Here is a 16834-nt window from a genome sequence, read left to right on the forward strand (position 1 = left end):
AAACCATAACAAATCCTAAAATTATTTGGAACCAGAAGAAACCTAGAATAGCCAAGATCATTCTGGGCAACATAGGCAAGGCAGGGAGCATCCTAATCCCAACCCCTGACTTGAAACTGTACTCTTGAGCTACTGTGATAAGAACTACATGGTACTGATAAGGGACCCGCAGATTAATGGAACAGAATACAGGATGTGGAAACAACCCCAGACACGCTCAACCACCGTATCTTTGACAATGGTGCCAAACACCTTCACTGGAATAAGATTAAAACTAGAGTGTGAGTGATGAGTGGAGGCCGAAGTAGGGGGACAGCAGGGGACGTTCAGGCAGGGACGATGGCAGACGGCGGTTCGCAGCGGGCTGATGGGCGCATCATGAAGATGGAGGTGGACTGCAGCGCCATGGTGGACCAGCCTGAGTGCGAGAAGCTGGCCAAGGAGGGAAGACTTCAAGAAGTCATTGAAACCCTTCTCTCTTTAGAAAAACAGACCCGTACTGCTTCAGATATGGTGTCTACATCCCGGATATTAGTTGCAGTAGTGAAGATGTGCTATGAGGCTAAAGAATGGGATTTACTTAATGAAAATATTATGCTTTTGTCAAAAAGGAGGAGTCAGTTAAAACAAGCTGTTGCAAAAATGGTTCAGCAGAGCTGTACTTACGTTGAGGAAATCACAGACCCCCCAGTCAAGCTTCGGTTGATTGATACACTGCGAATGGCTACAGAAGGAAAGATTTACGTTGAAATTGAGAGTGGTCGACTGACTAAAACATTAGCAACCATAAAAGAACAAAATGGCAACGTCAAAGAAGCGGCCCCCATCTCACAAGAGTTGTAGGTGGAAACCTACGGGTCCGTGGAAAAGAATGAGCGAGTGGAGTTTATCCTGGAGCAGATGCGGCTGTGCCTGGCTGTGAAGGATTACATTCGGACACAGATCATCAGCAAGAAGATTAATACCAAGTTTTTCCAGGAAGAAAACACAGAGAAATTAAAGTTGAAATACTATAATTTAATGATTCAGCTGGATCAGCATGAGGGATCCTACCTATTTGTAAGCACTACGGAGCAATCTATGACACTCCGTGTATACAGGCAGAAAGTGAAAAGTGGCAACAGGCTCTGAAAAGTATTGTTCTCTACATTATCCTGGCTCCTTTTGACAATGAACAGTCAGATTTGGTTCACCGAATAAGAGGTGATAAGAAGTTAGAAGAAATTCCCAAGTACAAGGATCTCCTAAAGCTTTTCACCACCATGGAGTTGATGCGCTGGTCCACACTTATGGAGGACTACGGAATGGAATTAAGGAAAGGCTCCCTCCAGAGTCCTGCGACAGATGTTTTTGCCTCGACAGAAGATGGTGAAAAAAGGTGGAAAGATTTGAAGAACAGAGTTGTTGAACATAACATCAGAATCATGGCCAAGTACTACACGCGGATCACGGTGAGGAGGATGGCACAGCTTCTGGACCTGCCTGCTGGTGATTCAGAAGCTTTTCTGTCAAATCTGGTAGTTAACAAGACCATCTTTGCTAAAGTTGACCAGTTGGCAGGAATTATCAACTTCCAGAGATCCAAGGATCCAAATAATTTATTGAATGACTGGTCTCGGAAACTGAACTCATTAACAAAACCACACACCTCATAGCCAAAGAGGAGATGATACATAATCTATAATAAGGGTCTTAATGCTTTTAAAAAGAGAGAAAATAGGAAGTCCTTAAAAAAAGACTGGTATCATGGTGTATATGTTGTTTTCTTTGGTTTGTTTTTGTTTTTTCCTATTCTCTGCTCTTTTGTCTAAGGTTTTGAAATAGTGAATGTGTTTCAGGATCCCTTTGACCTTTCTGTTCCCAAGTTTCATTATTAACCCTGCATTTTCAGTTGGTGCAAAAATAAATGTTCCTATCATCTCAGTAAAAAAAAAAAAAAGATTAAAACTAGATCCATACTTTTCACCATACACAAAACTGAAATTGAAATGAATCAAAGATCTAAATATTAAAACAGAGGCATTATGGACTGGCATCAAGTGTGAAAAGACCCTTGGAAGACTGCTCCAAATACAGCTTCTCTAACTGGAATAGAACACCCATCTCTGACAAAACAAGACAAAACAAAAAGGGGGGGATATAAACAAAAGACTGTTTTGTTGGGAAAAAAAAAATATATATATATATACAAGATAGTTAGGATAAACATACAGCTACTTTTTCTTAGTTCATTGAGAAGAAAGATTTGTACTAATATTGTTTAGACAAGACATCATGTCTGCATCTTGTCCTCTGAATAAGTACTATGAAGACAACAATACGCAACATATTATTATAACTGCTCTTCTACTAACCTGTTTTGAAACTCTTTTATTGTTATTTTATCTTTTTCTCATTAAAATGAATAAAAATAGAGAAACGAACATTAAATCTGCTAGATTTAGAAGATAGAATAGGTAGAATTCTTAAAGACAACGTCTTTATGAGCAAAACTCCAGTACACAGGAAATACTACAATGAATCAACAACTGGGCTCTCATTGTATTAGAAAACTTTTGCACAGTAAGAGAAACCACCAAGAGTAAAGAGACAACCCATTATGTGGGGGAAAAATTTTTGACAGCTGTTCCTTAAACAAAGGACTAACATCTAGAATACATAAAGAACTAAAATTCAGACACCACAAATTTAAAGACCCAATCCAAAAATGGGCATCTGAGATGAATACGCATTTCTCAGAGTAAGAAATACAAATGGCAAATAAATACAGGCAAAAATGTTCAACACCACTGGTCATTTGAGAGATGCACACAAAGATGATACAGAGATTCAGTCTTTCTCTGGAAAGAATGGCTATTATCAAGAAATTAAATAACAATAAATGCTGATGGAGCTATGGTGAAGCAGTAACCCTTCTGTGAAAATCAGTCTGGAGATTCCTCAAAAACGAAAACTAGAGCCATTGCAGTACATTGAGCTCCATAGAGACAGCGCCGGGGCAAGGGAGAGCCCGACAGGCACTGGGCAACTCTACCTTACTGAGGAAAAGAAGTAAACATGGGCAAAGGAGATCCTAAAAAGCCAAGAGGCAAGCTGTCATCCCATGCATTCTTTGTGCAAATTTGCCAAAAGGAGCACCAGAAGCACCCAGATGCTTCTGTTAACTTCTCAGAGTTTTCTAAGAAGTGCTCAGCGAGGTGGAAGACCATGTCTGCTAAAAAGAAAGGAAAATCTGAAGACATGGCAAAAGCAGACAAGACTCATTATGAAAGAAATAAAAACTTCTATCCCTTCTAAAGGAAAAACAAAAAAAAAGAAGTTCAAGGATCCCAGTGCCCCCAAGAGGCCTCCTTCGGCCTTCTTGTTCTGTTCTGAGTATCGCCCAAAAATCAAAGGAGAACGTCCTGGCCTCTCAATTGGTGATGTCACAAAGAAACTTGGAGAAATGTGGCATAACACTGCAGCAGATGACAAGCAACCCTTTGAGAAGAAGGCCGCTAAGCTGAAGGAAAAGCATGAAAAGGACATCGCTGTCTACCAGGCTAAAGAAAAACCTGATGCAGCAAAAAAGGGAGTTGTCATAGCTGAAGAAAACAAGAAAAAGGAAGAGGAGGAGGAGGAAGATGAAGAGGATGAGGATGATGAGGAAGGCGAGAAGGATGAATGAGTTGGTTCTAGAGCAGTCTTTTTCTTATTTATAAAGCATTTAACCCCTCTGTATACAACTTACTCCTTTTGAAGAAAAATTTGAAATGTAAGATTTGTTTTTTAAACTGGACAGTGTCTTTTTTATTTGTTTGTTTTGTTGTATATAGTTAACATACTACAGAATGTGTCTTTAGATAGCCCTGTCCTGGTGGTATTTTTAATAGCCACTAACCTTGCCTGGTATAGTACTGGGGTTGTAAATTGGAAATTTAAAGCAGGTTCTTGTTGGTGCACAGCACAAATTAGTTATATATGAGACGGTAGTTTTTCATCTTCAGTTGTGTCTGATGCAGCTTATACGAAATAATTGTTCTGTTAACTGAATACCGCTCTATAATTGAAAAAAAAGTTGCAACTGTTTTGTTGACATTCTGAATGCTTCTAAGCAAATACAATTTTTTTTTTATTAAAAAAAAAACCTAGGGCCCACCTGATAGCTCAGTGGACTAAAGCACGTGTTTAGGCAGAGCGCAGTGGGCAGGTTCGATCCCCGGTGTGCCATGCTGGCTCCGCCCCCAGGGCATGCTGAGATGGTGATTAAGACTGGGCAGGATGGTGTGTGCCTATAAGCCCAGCACTTGGGAGGCTGAACACAGGTGGATCACTACAAGTCTGATCTAGTAGGGAGACCCTGAATACCTCGTAGACCCTTTCCTAAATACAGAAAAGAAAAAAAAAACTAAACTAAAACTAGACATTCCACTTGACCTTCTTGATATCTTCCAAAAAATTAAAAGCATCATACCACAGAAATATATGCACACCCATGTTTATAGCAGCACAGTTTATAATAACTAAATCTTGGAAACAGTACAAATGCCATCAACCAATGAAAGGATAAAGAAGATGTGGGGGGTTTTACACCACGGAGTACTGCTTAGCCATAAATAAGAATAAGCTTGAGAGATTTCTAGCTAAATGGATGCACCTTGGTACCATACTGTTAAGTGAAATAAATCAGACACACATGTTCAAATATTTCATGGTTTCTCTGGTGTGAGAAACTGAAAGTGTAAATAGGGACCAAAATGTAGATGGATATTGTGAAATAGGAAGAAAATGTACAAATGTGAAGAAGAACTAGGAAGGGGGAGGAGGAAAGGAAGGAAGGGAAAAGAAAAAACAATAAAATAAGAAAAAAATGGAAACAAAGCTTTTGTAAATAAGCAGGGGGAAAGGGTGTGAAGGGAGAATAAGAGAGAGGGAAAAAGTTAAAATGAATCATGTATGTACTGGTATAAATTCAGCATCAAGGATGTTGGATATTGTGTTACAGATGTTATCATTATGTATACCTACGATAAACTTAATTTTTAAAAATAATGGTTTTTTTCTGAATGCTACTAAAATATTATTTCACTTAAGAATCTCATACTCATTTTCAGAAATTCAGAATTATAAAATTATTTTTGAACCTCCCATGGGTAGTATGGAATATTATTAGGGCTAAATCAGAGAAGCAAAGGCATGGCTAGAAATCAAGATACTTTCCTAGATAATAATTGTATTCTACAGGGCCAGAGAGGTATGTCTGCTAATGTCATTTGGCACACTAAAATTTATACAATTAAATCTTTACAACAGTTAAATCTCGGGGCTGGGGAGATGACTCAGTGAAATAAGCAGCAAGTGCAAGGGCCTGAGTTCAACCCCCGGTTCCGAAAAAAAAAAAAAAAAAAAAAAATTAAATCTCTACAATATTGTGCCTGCAGAAACATGAGAAAAATATTCCTTCTGAACACAGTTCATTCACTTACACTGGATGTGTGGAAAGTGGAAGGGGTAAGTGGTGACAATGATGCAAAACAAAAGACTTTGACACCAAGATAATTAAAATCTTCTGAGACTAGGAATTCAGTAGTTCCCCCTTGCTGGAGAGAGAGGGTTTTTTGTTGTTGTTTTTTTTAAAAAAATCACTGATTTATTAGGTAATATAACTTGATCTCTAAGGGAATAAAGTCACTAAATTTAACTCTCGGGACTCTCAGGGGCAGCTTAAAAAACTATATATTATATGTTATAGTCTTATCACTATACATACTTATCCATGGCAAGCTTTAAAAAACTAGGCATGGTAAGATATTGACAACAGTTAACATACAATAGATCTTAGCAACCTCAGCATGAGATTTTTTGTCTATCTTCATTGAGAACTTGCATCTTTTAAGGGAAACTCTATAGCTCTCTCTGGCTTGTCTGAATTGCCAGCATCACTATGCTTACTCTTTGGAGCTACTACTTAAATAAAATCAGAATAATATGGATACAGCAGGACAAAACCATAACTACCAATCTGAAAACCAAAGTGGCTACTAAGTGAATGCTGGGTGGGCAGCATATACGTGGAGATATGCTGGGAAGGTGTAATTTACAGCACTAGTGGGACAGAACAGGGCTGCATGACATTTCATCACCCCACTCAGAACAGCACACAATTTAAAATTTATGCACTGCTTTTTTTTTCTGGAATTTTCCTTTTTCTATTTTCTGTTTGCACTTGACTACGAGTAATTGAAACTGTAAAAGTAAAACTACATAGAGAGACTGTTAGCAATTTTTTTTAACAGAAAAAAATCCCAACAACTGATTTCCCTTGGTCCTTGTCTTTGTCTAACCTCATGAGCCTAAGCAGCCCAGGTCATCTTTTTAAAATTTGGTTAACTTAGAATTAGCAATGTCTGAACTACTTTTGAGTTTTCTTGAGATTTAACAGATGTAACTGAAAGCTCAAGGAACTTGCAAGACAATCATTGCCTTTATGGGAAGCCCTGCCTCTGTATAGGAAGGAGTGCATGGCAGTCTAACCCCAACTGTTATCCCACAGTTCAACTCCTGTGTAGACAGTTGGCTTCTCCAGGGCTCCAGGTGCACAGCGGGAGATGCTCTGACCCTCGTACAATCCTAGCTACCAAAGCCCGCTACCTTGGGGCATGAGGTCTACGAGAGAGCTGATCATCTAGTCTGTGGCCCTTTCCTGGTTTCCACTTCCCTATTTTTGTAGGCTTAGCATATCTAGATTCCTTGAGTTCTAGACTCAGGCAGGTACTGCTCTCGCCTGTCTGATTCCTCACCCGTGCGAACAGTATGTCCCTGCCCTGAAGGATAACATCAGGAAGCCCCATCCTGGGGCTGGAGGTGTGCAAGGTTCCAAGTTCAATTCCCACCACTGCCAAAAGGAAGAAAAAACATAATTGACTGTGTAGCTCTTCGATAAAGATACTACCCCCAGCCATAAGTGAGTGGCCTCATCCTGTGACCTCCAAAGGAAAACCTTGTCACACTACCACAGAGTGGGGCAAGGGCTGTGGCTCAGTGCTAGAGCAGGAGTTTAGCAGCCCACGAGCCTGGGACAATTCCCAGTGCACAAACAAAAAAGGGTAAGGATAGGGTTTCAGGAGAGAATTGCAATAATAAAAAGGGCTCTTTATAGTGTTCCATGAAGTGCTTTGTGTGCTGTACCTCTTTTCATCTTTACGAGGTGATCCCAGGATTCCTGTTTTATACGAGGAAATGCTGCTTCTATATGCACATGGCTTGCGTAAGCTCTCACAGGCGGAGAGCTAGCTGGTTCTAATCTCATATCTAAGGTGCTATACCGCTTTATGCTTGTGAGGTCCTATTTAGTAATCTGAATATTTAGAGAAGTGAAGGGCACAAATTCTCCACGGAATTGATCACTTCTTCACTTTTTTTTTTTTTCTGTTTGTTCGTTTTTGGCAGTACTGGATGCTGAACCCAGGGCACTGAGCTACATCCTCAGCCTTTTTTTTTTTTTTTTTTAATTTTTTATTTTGCATCAGGGTCTCGCTAAGTTGTAAAGTTGCACTTATGAACTTCCTGCCTCAGTCTCCCAGTGTTTCCCCTATTCTACTCTTCCTCCCTCCTTCCATCCATCCATCCCTCCTTCCTTTCCTCTGCTCCCCCTTCCTTTCTGGCTCTTCAAAACATGAAGTAAAGCATTGGCAGGGGCCCTTAGAGACTTGAAAGAAGGCAGATAATGCACTTTGTCCTGGTCTGAAAAGACAAGGATTTCAAGCAAGCACCAGCCCATGCTGAGCCTGCCCATCTCCTGGTCCCTACCTGCTGCAGACCAGGTATCAGCCTCAGCCTCAGGGCAGCTCCTGGGTAAATCTCACTCAAACCACAGCCCTAGAACCACAAGAACTCACCCCCAAGCCTGTTCTCCAGAAAGCATGATTCTTTCTGTTTCTCCTTGAAACACACACTGACACAGAACAGCTCCTGTTCAAACATGACACTTCTCAGGGGCACTCAATGCCAAGCCTATCCTGTCTTTATTGAACATGGGTACAGATGACACACACACCCTGTCTCCTTAGTGCTCTGCTCCAATGGGGAAGCCTAGATGGGAATAAACTGGAGAACCCTGAGGGGTCAGATACCAGTCCCAAACCAGCCACCCTATGAGCCCAGAAGCACCCACCACCTCACTCTGTGCTCTTCCATGGAACAGGGACTGTTCAAATTAATAACAGACTGGCAGCATGGCTCAGTGCCAGAGCATTTGCTTAGCAAGCACAAGGTCTTGGGTACCATCCTCAGCACTGCAAAAAAATGTTTTTATTAAAATAATAAGGGCTGAGGAGACAGCTCAGTAGAATAAGTGCCTGCCTGGCAAGTGCAAGGTACTGAATTCAATCCCCAGTTCTGCAAATAAATAAACAAATAAATAATAGCTGGGCATGGTGGTGCACATCTGCAATCCCAGCACTAAGGAGGATCACCATGAGTCAAGGCCAGCCTGGGCCACACAGTGAGTTCAAGGCCAGCCTTGACAGTGTAGTGAGAACTTTTCTCAAAAGAAAGAAAAGGGGGCCGGGGAGATGGCTCAGTAGAATGTGCTTGCCTGGCAAGCCCAAGGGCCTGAGTTCAATCCCTGGTTCTGAAAACAAAAAACGAAAACAAAATATACAGACTCAAAAGAAAGAAAAGGGCCAGGGAGATGGCTCAGTAGAATGTGCTTGCCTGGTAAGCACAAGGGCCTAAGTGTAATCCCCAGTTCCGCAAAAAAAAGAAAAAGAAAAAAAAAAGAAAAAAGGAAAGGAAAGGAAAAAAGAAAAAGAGTTGGAACTATTGATCATTTCTCTTCCCAGAGTTGACACCAAAAACTGGTAGTGCTAGGATCTTAGCAGACAACAGAAAACTATCTTGGAGAAAGAGTAAGCAGATTCCCCGTTATGATGTGGCGCTTATGTGTCCTCCTGGGCTCACAGGGCTCGGTCAGCGCCTGTGGCTGGAGAAGAGGTGGAACCTCCAGGCTTTGCAGGAGGAAAGCCAGTCACTGGGAGAGCCCTGGAAGGGGACACTGGGATCGTGGCCCCCTCCTGTCTCCCTCTTGGCTTTCCAGCCACTGTGAGGTGAGTCGCTTTGCTCTGCCCCTTGCTGCCACCATGACTTTGCCTCACCCCAGGGCCATGGGGCCATGGACTGCAAACACTGAAGCTGTGAGCCAAATAAGTAAACCTTTCCTCCTTTTCAGTTTGTGTACCTCAGGCATCTTGTTACAGTAACAGAACACTGGCACCTCCATACATTATATAACAATGGCTACATGTATGATGCCAGTGGGTCTCCTAGGATTATAATAGCACTGAAGGATTCCGGTATCCTAGTGACACTGTAACTGCCTTAATATTATAGCACAATGCATTGCTCATGTGATCAAGGTGCTGCTGATGTATATACACCCACAGTTCTGGGGGACTGCCCTCTAGCTCAGTTGTTTAAGTGCCTGCTTAAGCAAAGCAGTCAGGCTCAGGATTCTGTGGTTTGATTCCCAGCTCATCATGCCTTACTAGATCTGCCCTTAAGGCATCCTGAGCCAGCCAAAAATAAATAAATAAAATAAACCCACAGTTCTGCCAATTATGTACAAGTGTACTCCATTATGTGCAATGCATGCTTGATAATGATACTAAGCATTAGCAGTTGGCGTATTTGCTATACTATTTTTTTTATTACATCAGATGATTATATGCCAACATCTTGACAGGGTTTGAGGAAGGCACATCTCACACAAAGGTGTAAAATGCCAGTCACCATGCTTTACCAAATCTCCTCCTGCTCTGTTCTCAGGACCAAACCCAGGACTTCATGCACACTAAGCACACACTCCACCATGCCACATTCACAGCCCCTACCTCGGAGGCCCCAAGTAACTGCAGGTTGTCACTGAGCTCTGCCCACAAGGCTTCTGTAAAGATGCTCCAATGTTGCATAGCTGTCCATAAGCTAAATGGCACCTTTTTCAGAGTGTGTCCCCATCATAGAGCCACATGTGTCAATAATTACAGACAGGTGCATATATATAATGTGTGTGTGTGTGTGTGTGTGTGTGTGTGTGTTGCCAAGGATTAAACCCAGGGCTCTGGGAGTGCTAGGCAACTGCTCTACCACTGAGCTGTGCTCCCAGTCCCAAGGCACATTAATTTTTAATTGCTGGGTAAGATAAACAGGCAGCTATTAAAAAGTCAATCTGTACAATATTTTGCATTATAGATAACACCAATGTTTTGTATTATGAAACCATTTGGGGCTTTAAATTTGGTCATGAAATGACCCTTTGACTATGTAGGTCTGACTTCTGATTATTACCACTTATGCTTAATGAATACCTGCAGAAAACATGCAGTCACAGCTAAACATTCTTGTGCAGGGGGCACTAACTCCTTGACAAAGTTCCAGTTGGCCTATACCTTCCCTAGAAGAATCAGAAGAATCTGTAACCTCTTCCCCAACAGAGAACCCCACTAAGACATATAACACAAATGTACTATGATTAAAAAAAATCTTTAAGATCTTGTTGGGTTCTTCTTTTATTCTACTCTCCCTTTTCTTTGCAGGTCAGCTCTATTTTCAGGAAAGAGACTGGAAGGTGTGAGGCTGGAAATGAGCAGTGTGACAGAAGAGAGAGGTTAGAAAGGGAAGCTATTTTAGGGAAGGCCGAAAGGGGAAGAAGTGAGTCAACCTGGGGGCTGGGAGGTTAGGGCGATCAAGTCAAGGAAAAGGGGGTTAACTGGTGAAGGCTTTGCCTAATTCTCTAGACCCGCTCCTTTCTTGCTGCACACTTACAATCCTTCACCAGTAGGCAATACAAGGAAGGCAGCTGCAGATGCCTGGGAGCCCTCCCTTACCTTAGCCTCCACCCCCACTCTTGGAGGAAGCTGATTCAGTGTGCAGCTGGGGCAGGGGGGGCCCAAGGCCTGGCTTGTGCTAAGTGCATTCCCTCACTGAGAGTTACCCACACCCCCTGGCACTCCCAGATTATTACGGAAAACCTATTGGGCACTGGACAGCCTGTTAAAGTCTCCGGAGTAACACAAACATGACAGCTATTTTATATTTGCTAAGATTTTTAAGAGTTGAAAGTTCTAAGCCTAAATCTGCATTTTGGTTTGGTTTTTGTCACAAGTCCCTTTTCTGTCCCAAAGTTTACTAAGTCAGTGACCCACAAAGCTGAAATATCCACCAAAGCTCTTACTCCCAAATGGTGAACAATGTGCACTGCATCCACCCTCGCCATGGCCACAGCACACCCAACAATGGCTCGTGTCCACAGCACATCACCCACGGTCCAGTGTGGCTCAGAAGCAGCTCACTAGATTAACTCTGTGTCATTCCCAGGAGAAAACTCGTAGCTTACTCCTCTTGTGAAAAGGAAGGGACTGTGGATGTGAGCAATTTGACCAAGTCTATTCACTAAGTCATTTTACTTTAATGCCTTACGTGGGTTTCAAGAACTTTACATTCTTAGACCTTGAACTAAATAGCCTACTGACTAGAAGTTTAGTACCTATTACGGCTTATTTATAATTTAATATAGTACTAGTTGCCAAAGTTAATTCCATAAATATAAAACCTTTCCCAAATGACCTTAAATAAGCAAATCTACTTGGAATTAAGGGTTGTAAATATCTTCCTTTTAGGGCTTTTCTTTACGATGTGAGTTTCTAAGAGACAGTAACCCTGTCTTTCTTTGGGTTGGTTATTTTCTGAAAGAATGGTCATTTTAACAGTGAACAGCCTGATGAGAGAGTCAGAGCCCCAGAGTCCTGACTTGTACTTCTATTTTTGCTCTGGTGTCATTTAAGAATGTTAGGCCTCTAGGCCTCCATCTCTTTCTAATAGAAGCTACAGACCTAGAAGGCCACCTAGGGGTGCCCGGTCTGCTTCTCTGCTCAACAGAGAACCAAATAAAGGGAAAGCAGCCTCTGTTTCACTGGAGTTTTTGAGACGAATGCTGGTGTGCAGAGAAAAAGTGACAGATGCTGCAAAGTACAGCGCTCTGTGACAGCCTCATAGCAGCATCCATGGGACCCACTTTAAACTGAAAGGAATTTCCCTGTTCAGGGAGAGAGAAGCAGTAGTACCCAGCAGTTCCCACTCACACCACAGAGACCTAAAGCATGTGCTGCACGGAGAAGACTGCAGGCCTGGAGAAGCAGCTGGGCGAAGCGCCCCAAGCAGGCAGGCCCTAAGGTCCCCACAAAGCCACTGTTCAGCTCTGAACCTGGCAGGTGCTCTGTCTGGTCTCACATGCCCCCATCAACCCGTCCAAAACAGGGAGCCATCCTGTTACTGAGATGCGGCATTTCAGCCTCCTGGGCCACTGGAATGGCTGCCACCCTCACAAAACCAGCTCAGAACCAACAGTAAGCCTACCCAAGCAAGGGAGCTGCACTCTGGCCAGGCCAGTGGTGCAGGCCCAGCCCCCGCACCCTACACCCGAGACACCTGCAGATGTTGGCAATGTCTGTGACCACTGAAGCAGCTGTGGAAATACTACACTAAACCACCCAATGGAACCAAAGCCAACACAGCCCGTCTACCCAATGAATACCCTGGAATGCATCACCGCAAAGTCTTCTATGTGAAAGCCACTACATAAAAAGGGTAGGGACAACTGATGGATGTAGGGATCCTTTGGTCTTACTGTAATCGGTTCTACCTGGGGAGACACAGCAGCAGGGATGAGAAAGACAGACAAAAAGACAAAAGCTGGGCTAGGTGGTCACTGGTCTGCCTGATGGGTAAGACTAATGCAACCACACAGCAAAAAGATCCTTTATTTATACTTTTGCAAAGTTTGTAGCCCATGACATAAGATTGCCTAGTGACTAATAGTTGACCTGAACCAAACAGAATGTTTATCTCAGGAGTGAGGTAGCTTGTTTGCTTTAGGCACAGAGGCCCACTCCCACTTACACACATTTGATCAATTTCCTACTTCCTGTGGCTCCCAACATATCCCCCTTTTTTAGTGTTGTTTTGTCAGAGATGAGTGTTCCATTGTAGTTAGAGAAGCTGTATTTGGAGAAGACTTTTTTTTTTTTTTTTTTTTGGTGGAACTGGGGATTGAACTCAAGCCCTTGCACTTTGGAGAAGTCTTTAAAGGACCTTTTCATCAGTCCAAAGCTTGTAGGTACTCGAATTCAGCAATTAACTCTATATAATCCAGTAGTCCATAATAATAGTAAGTTATCTGCACAGCTGGTAACTGTCAATAGTAGTTGACTTGAACTTTTTACAGCTTAGCATATTTATATGGCATTACTTTTTATACATCGTGGTTACACTTTTCAGCTGGATGGTTAAGACCAAGTTAAAGCAAGACCTGTATAACTACAAATTAACTTTTACTATCTGATAAGTCAGCCAGATCTTCTTAGAATTTACCTTAGAACCATGCACAGCACCTTGTAGATCTTCTGTCAGTGTCAGCAATTTCGATGAGTCACGGCCATTGCTTGACCAATTTGTTCTCTGTGAAAGCCTGAGAAATTTTTTCTCTCCAGGTGACTCTCCTTAGGCACACTATATGTCTTCCACCACTTTCCTCTGTGGCCCTATAATCTCCTTAATCAGAAAATTTGGGTCACCTCTGAGTTATAAGATATCACAGCAGAGGTTCTCCTATGTCCTGAGTTCTCCTGACCTTGAAGGGCTAGGGCCAAAATATTGGCTATCCTTTTAACCTCTCTATCTCTCTAATTTTTGGTCTGCGTTCTTTAGTTGTTAAACATCCAGAAGAGAAGCTTAATGATATTATTACCCTGTAACAGAGGCAGTTGAGCTTAACATCACTATCTGTCTGAATATCAAACACCTTAGACATAACATGCAGCTGCTATTTTCCAACAACCATCAATATTCTAATATTTAAATCCCCATAAAATGTTAAAAAAAATTACATATTTTTACACAGAAATTTAGATATCAGACCATATACAACATTGTAGCAGGCCAATCCTATTGCATTTTATGACATGTTTACATTTTCGTTTTGACATAACAACCTTTTAACCAATCTTTATCTAATACATAAGAATTTTTCACCTAATTATCTTTAAATGCAACATACATCACAAGGCTCCTCCCCCACTTATTTTATTTATTTATTTGTTTATTTATTTTGCTAGGAATTTGAAAGAAGTCTTATCACAATATTTATGTATATATGCAGAATAGCTTGGATAATTGTACTGATGATTTCTGCTGGTCTATTTTTTTTTTTTTTTTTTTTTGCGGAACCGGGGATTGAACTCATTCCCTTGCGCTTGCCAGGGAAGCGCTTATTCCACTGAGCCATCTCCCCGGCCCCAGTCTTATCACAATAAATAATCTTTGTTTAACATTTTAGAAGACCTGTACACTTGGAGTCATGGATATGCTTAAGACACCATGAGATTAACAATAATGAGTTACCGTACACATGTGCAAACCTTTGTTTCCTAATTTAGTTGAATGAAAAAACCATTTTTTAAGAGAAAACCTAATTGTAATTTTTCTGAAAGACTTTTATCTTTAAACCAGTGACTACTTTATTGAAGGGTGTCTCCTAAGAGACTACTGAGATTATGGGAGCTCCTCATAATGAACAAAAGGTTGGCCACACCTCCTGTTCATCAATAGGACTCCTCCCTGAATCAAATTTCTCCCTAAAGAACTTTTGTTTAATTAATTTAAACCTTTTGATAAACTGCATATAAATCAATTTTGGTATGACTTAGAGCAGCTGGTAACCTAGAAAAAGCATGCTTGTAAGTCTATACCCCAAATTGCAGTATCAACAAATGACCAAAAAGGAAAAACAAAACCAAAACCAAAAAAAGGGGAAACAGCTGTTCACAGAATGAAACACAGAGATGACTACACAGCACACACAACCATCTTTACAAAATTATGAGTACACTGAACTATAGATTCTTGGCCAGATTAACTTATAGTAATTCTATTGCAAAAAGTATTTTTTATAAGTTTAAATAGATCAGTCAGATTTTGCTATTTGTCAATAAGTAGAGATCTCTTACTAGAGAATTTTGTAATAACATTTTTTATCTCCAACTAATATGCATAGTTTTATCTTAATGTTAATACATTTTTAGCTCAGTTATCCTTATAAATTTCATCATCTGATTAGACCTTTCCATTTGGTCAGTTCCTTCAGTAGGCCCCAGATTGGATCTGGCTTCCTTGCTCCTAACTTCTTCTCCAGGTCTTGCTTCATAGTATAGCCTGATGGCACATTCTGGTGCCCAAACAGGTTAGTCAGCATTCTCTGGAAAAACATAAGCATACCCTCTCCCCCAAGTTAGTAATGGACTGGGTCCCTTCCATTGTTCAGTATAGAGGTCTCTCCAAAGGACCCTTCCTCTCCTTTTTGCTGTTATTTGATGGAATTGTCTTTTTGCTACTGTACTTCCATCTTTTGTAGAATTCAAAAAGTTAAGAGTATATATTGCAAAGTGAGTCTATTATGAGATGTGAACTTTGTAGGGAATGATCTCCCTGCCCGTTTTTGTAGTTGAATTTTAATTGAACAGTATGCACATTTAACAATTCCTTGAGCTTGAGGGATATAAGGAATCCCTGCAATAAGGGAAATATGAAAAGTCTTACAAAACTTTTGGAAGGCAGCACTTGTGTGCGCTGGGCTGTTGCCAGTCTTCAGTGTCTGGGGGCAGCCAAGGGCACTGAAGGCATCCAAACAGTGAGCAATGACATGTTCAGCTGCTTCACCAGTGTGGGCAGTAGCAAACATGAATCCTGAGAAGTGTCCACTGAAACAAGGACCCAACACAAAGAACTAAATTCAGGGAAGTGTGTAACATAACATTGTTTAACAATTCCCCAGGCCTGTGCTCGAGTCGCATGAAACTGCGTAAGGCAGAAGCATTTTGATGAAAAGTGGCATGAAATGAAGAAGCTTCTTGAATAGCATCTGAAGGAGTAATAGTTTTGTGTGGAGTATGTGGCATGTGCAGCCATCATAAGGGACCCTGAGACTGCCAAAGAACCCCGGTGGGCATATATTGAGTTGGAAAAATAATTTAAAAACATTGGCAAAGATGGGTCAACTCTAGAGAGCTGAGTATTAGAAAGAGCCTGATTAACTTTATCTAAGGCAGTCTTAGCCTCTGGTATAAGTGTCCTTTTTAGAAGTAGGACCTGAGTCTGCCTTGAGAATGTCAAAGAGAGGACTTAACCCATATGTAGTTAGCTTAAGAGCTGGGTGGAGGTTAGGTTTGGTAATTAATGTTACCAAACAGTCTATAAATCATTTAGTGTTGCAAGATGTCTAACCTGGATCTGAACTGTTTGGGGCACAATTTGCCTCTGTTAAATAAGGTGTCCCAATTATGAAAAGGGTGCCACAGTTTGTACCTTTTCAGGGGCTATCACTAGACCTGTGTGGCAGAGGGCATCACCTAACTGGATAAACATGCAGTGTAAGATGGATGGGGGTTCATGTGCCCATAGAATGTTATCTATGTAATAGATGCTGTATGCAGATGGATAGGCCTGTTGCACTGACCAAATGGCTGTAGCCACAAACTCTTGACACAGAGTTGGACTATTTGCTATACCTTGTGATAGACAACACCACTGGAAACTATTCATAGGAGCCTGATTATTAATACAGGGTAAACTGAAAGCAAAACACTTTTTATCTTCAGGGTGGAGAGGGATAGAAAAGAAAGTCTCTTAAATCAATCAGCATAACCCAAAAATGCAAAGGAATAGCTATAGTAGGACTGGGCAATCTCTGTCGCAGTGCTCCCATAAGGTTCCATGGTGTGGCCTCCCTCCGAGTAGGAATTTCTGC

The 16834-nt window shown here is 41.4% G+C and overlaps 2 pseudogenes; one reads left to right on the plus strand and one right to left on the minus strand.

Annotated features, from left to right (window-relative positions):
- Nucleotides 1-339: 339 nt before the first annotated feature.
- Nucleotides 340-1684, plus strand: LOC101579107 (annotated as a pseudogene).
- An 8005-nt stretch (nucleotides 1685-9689) lies between these two features.
- Nucleotides 9690-9783, minus strand: LOC111815556 (annotated as a pseudogene).
- Nucleotides 9784-16834: the final 7051 nt, after the last annotated feature.

The sequence above is a fragment of the Octodon degus genome, unplaced genomic scaffold, assembly GCF_000260255.1.
Source record: "Octodon degus isolate 3935 unplaced genomic scaffold, OctDeg1.0 scaffold00017, whole genome shotgun sequence".
NCBI lineage: Eukaryota > Metazoa > Chordata > Mammalia > Rodentia > Octodontidae > Octodon > Octodon degus.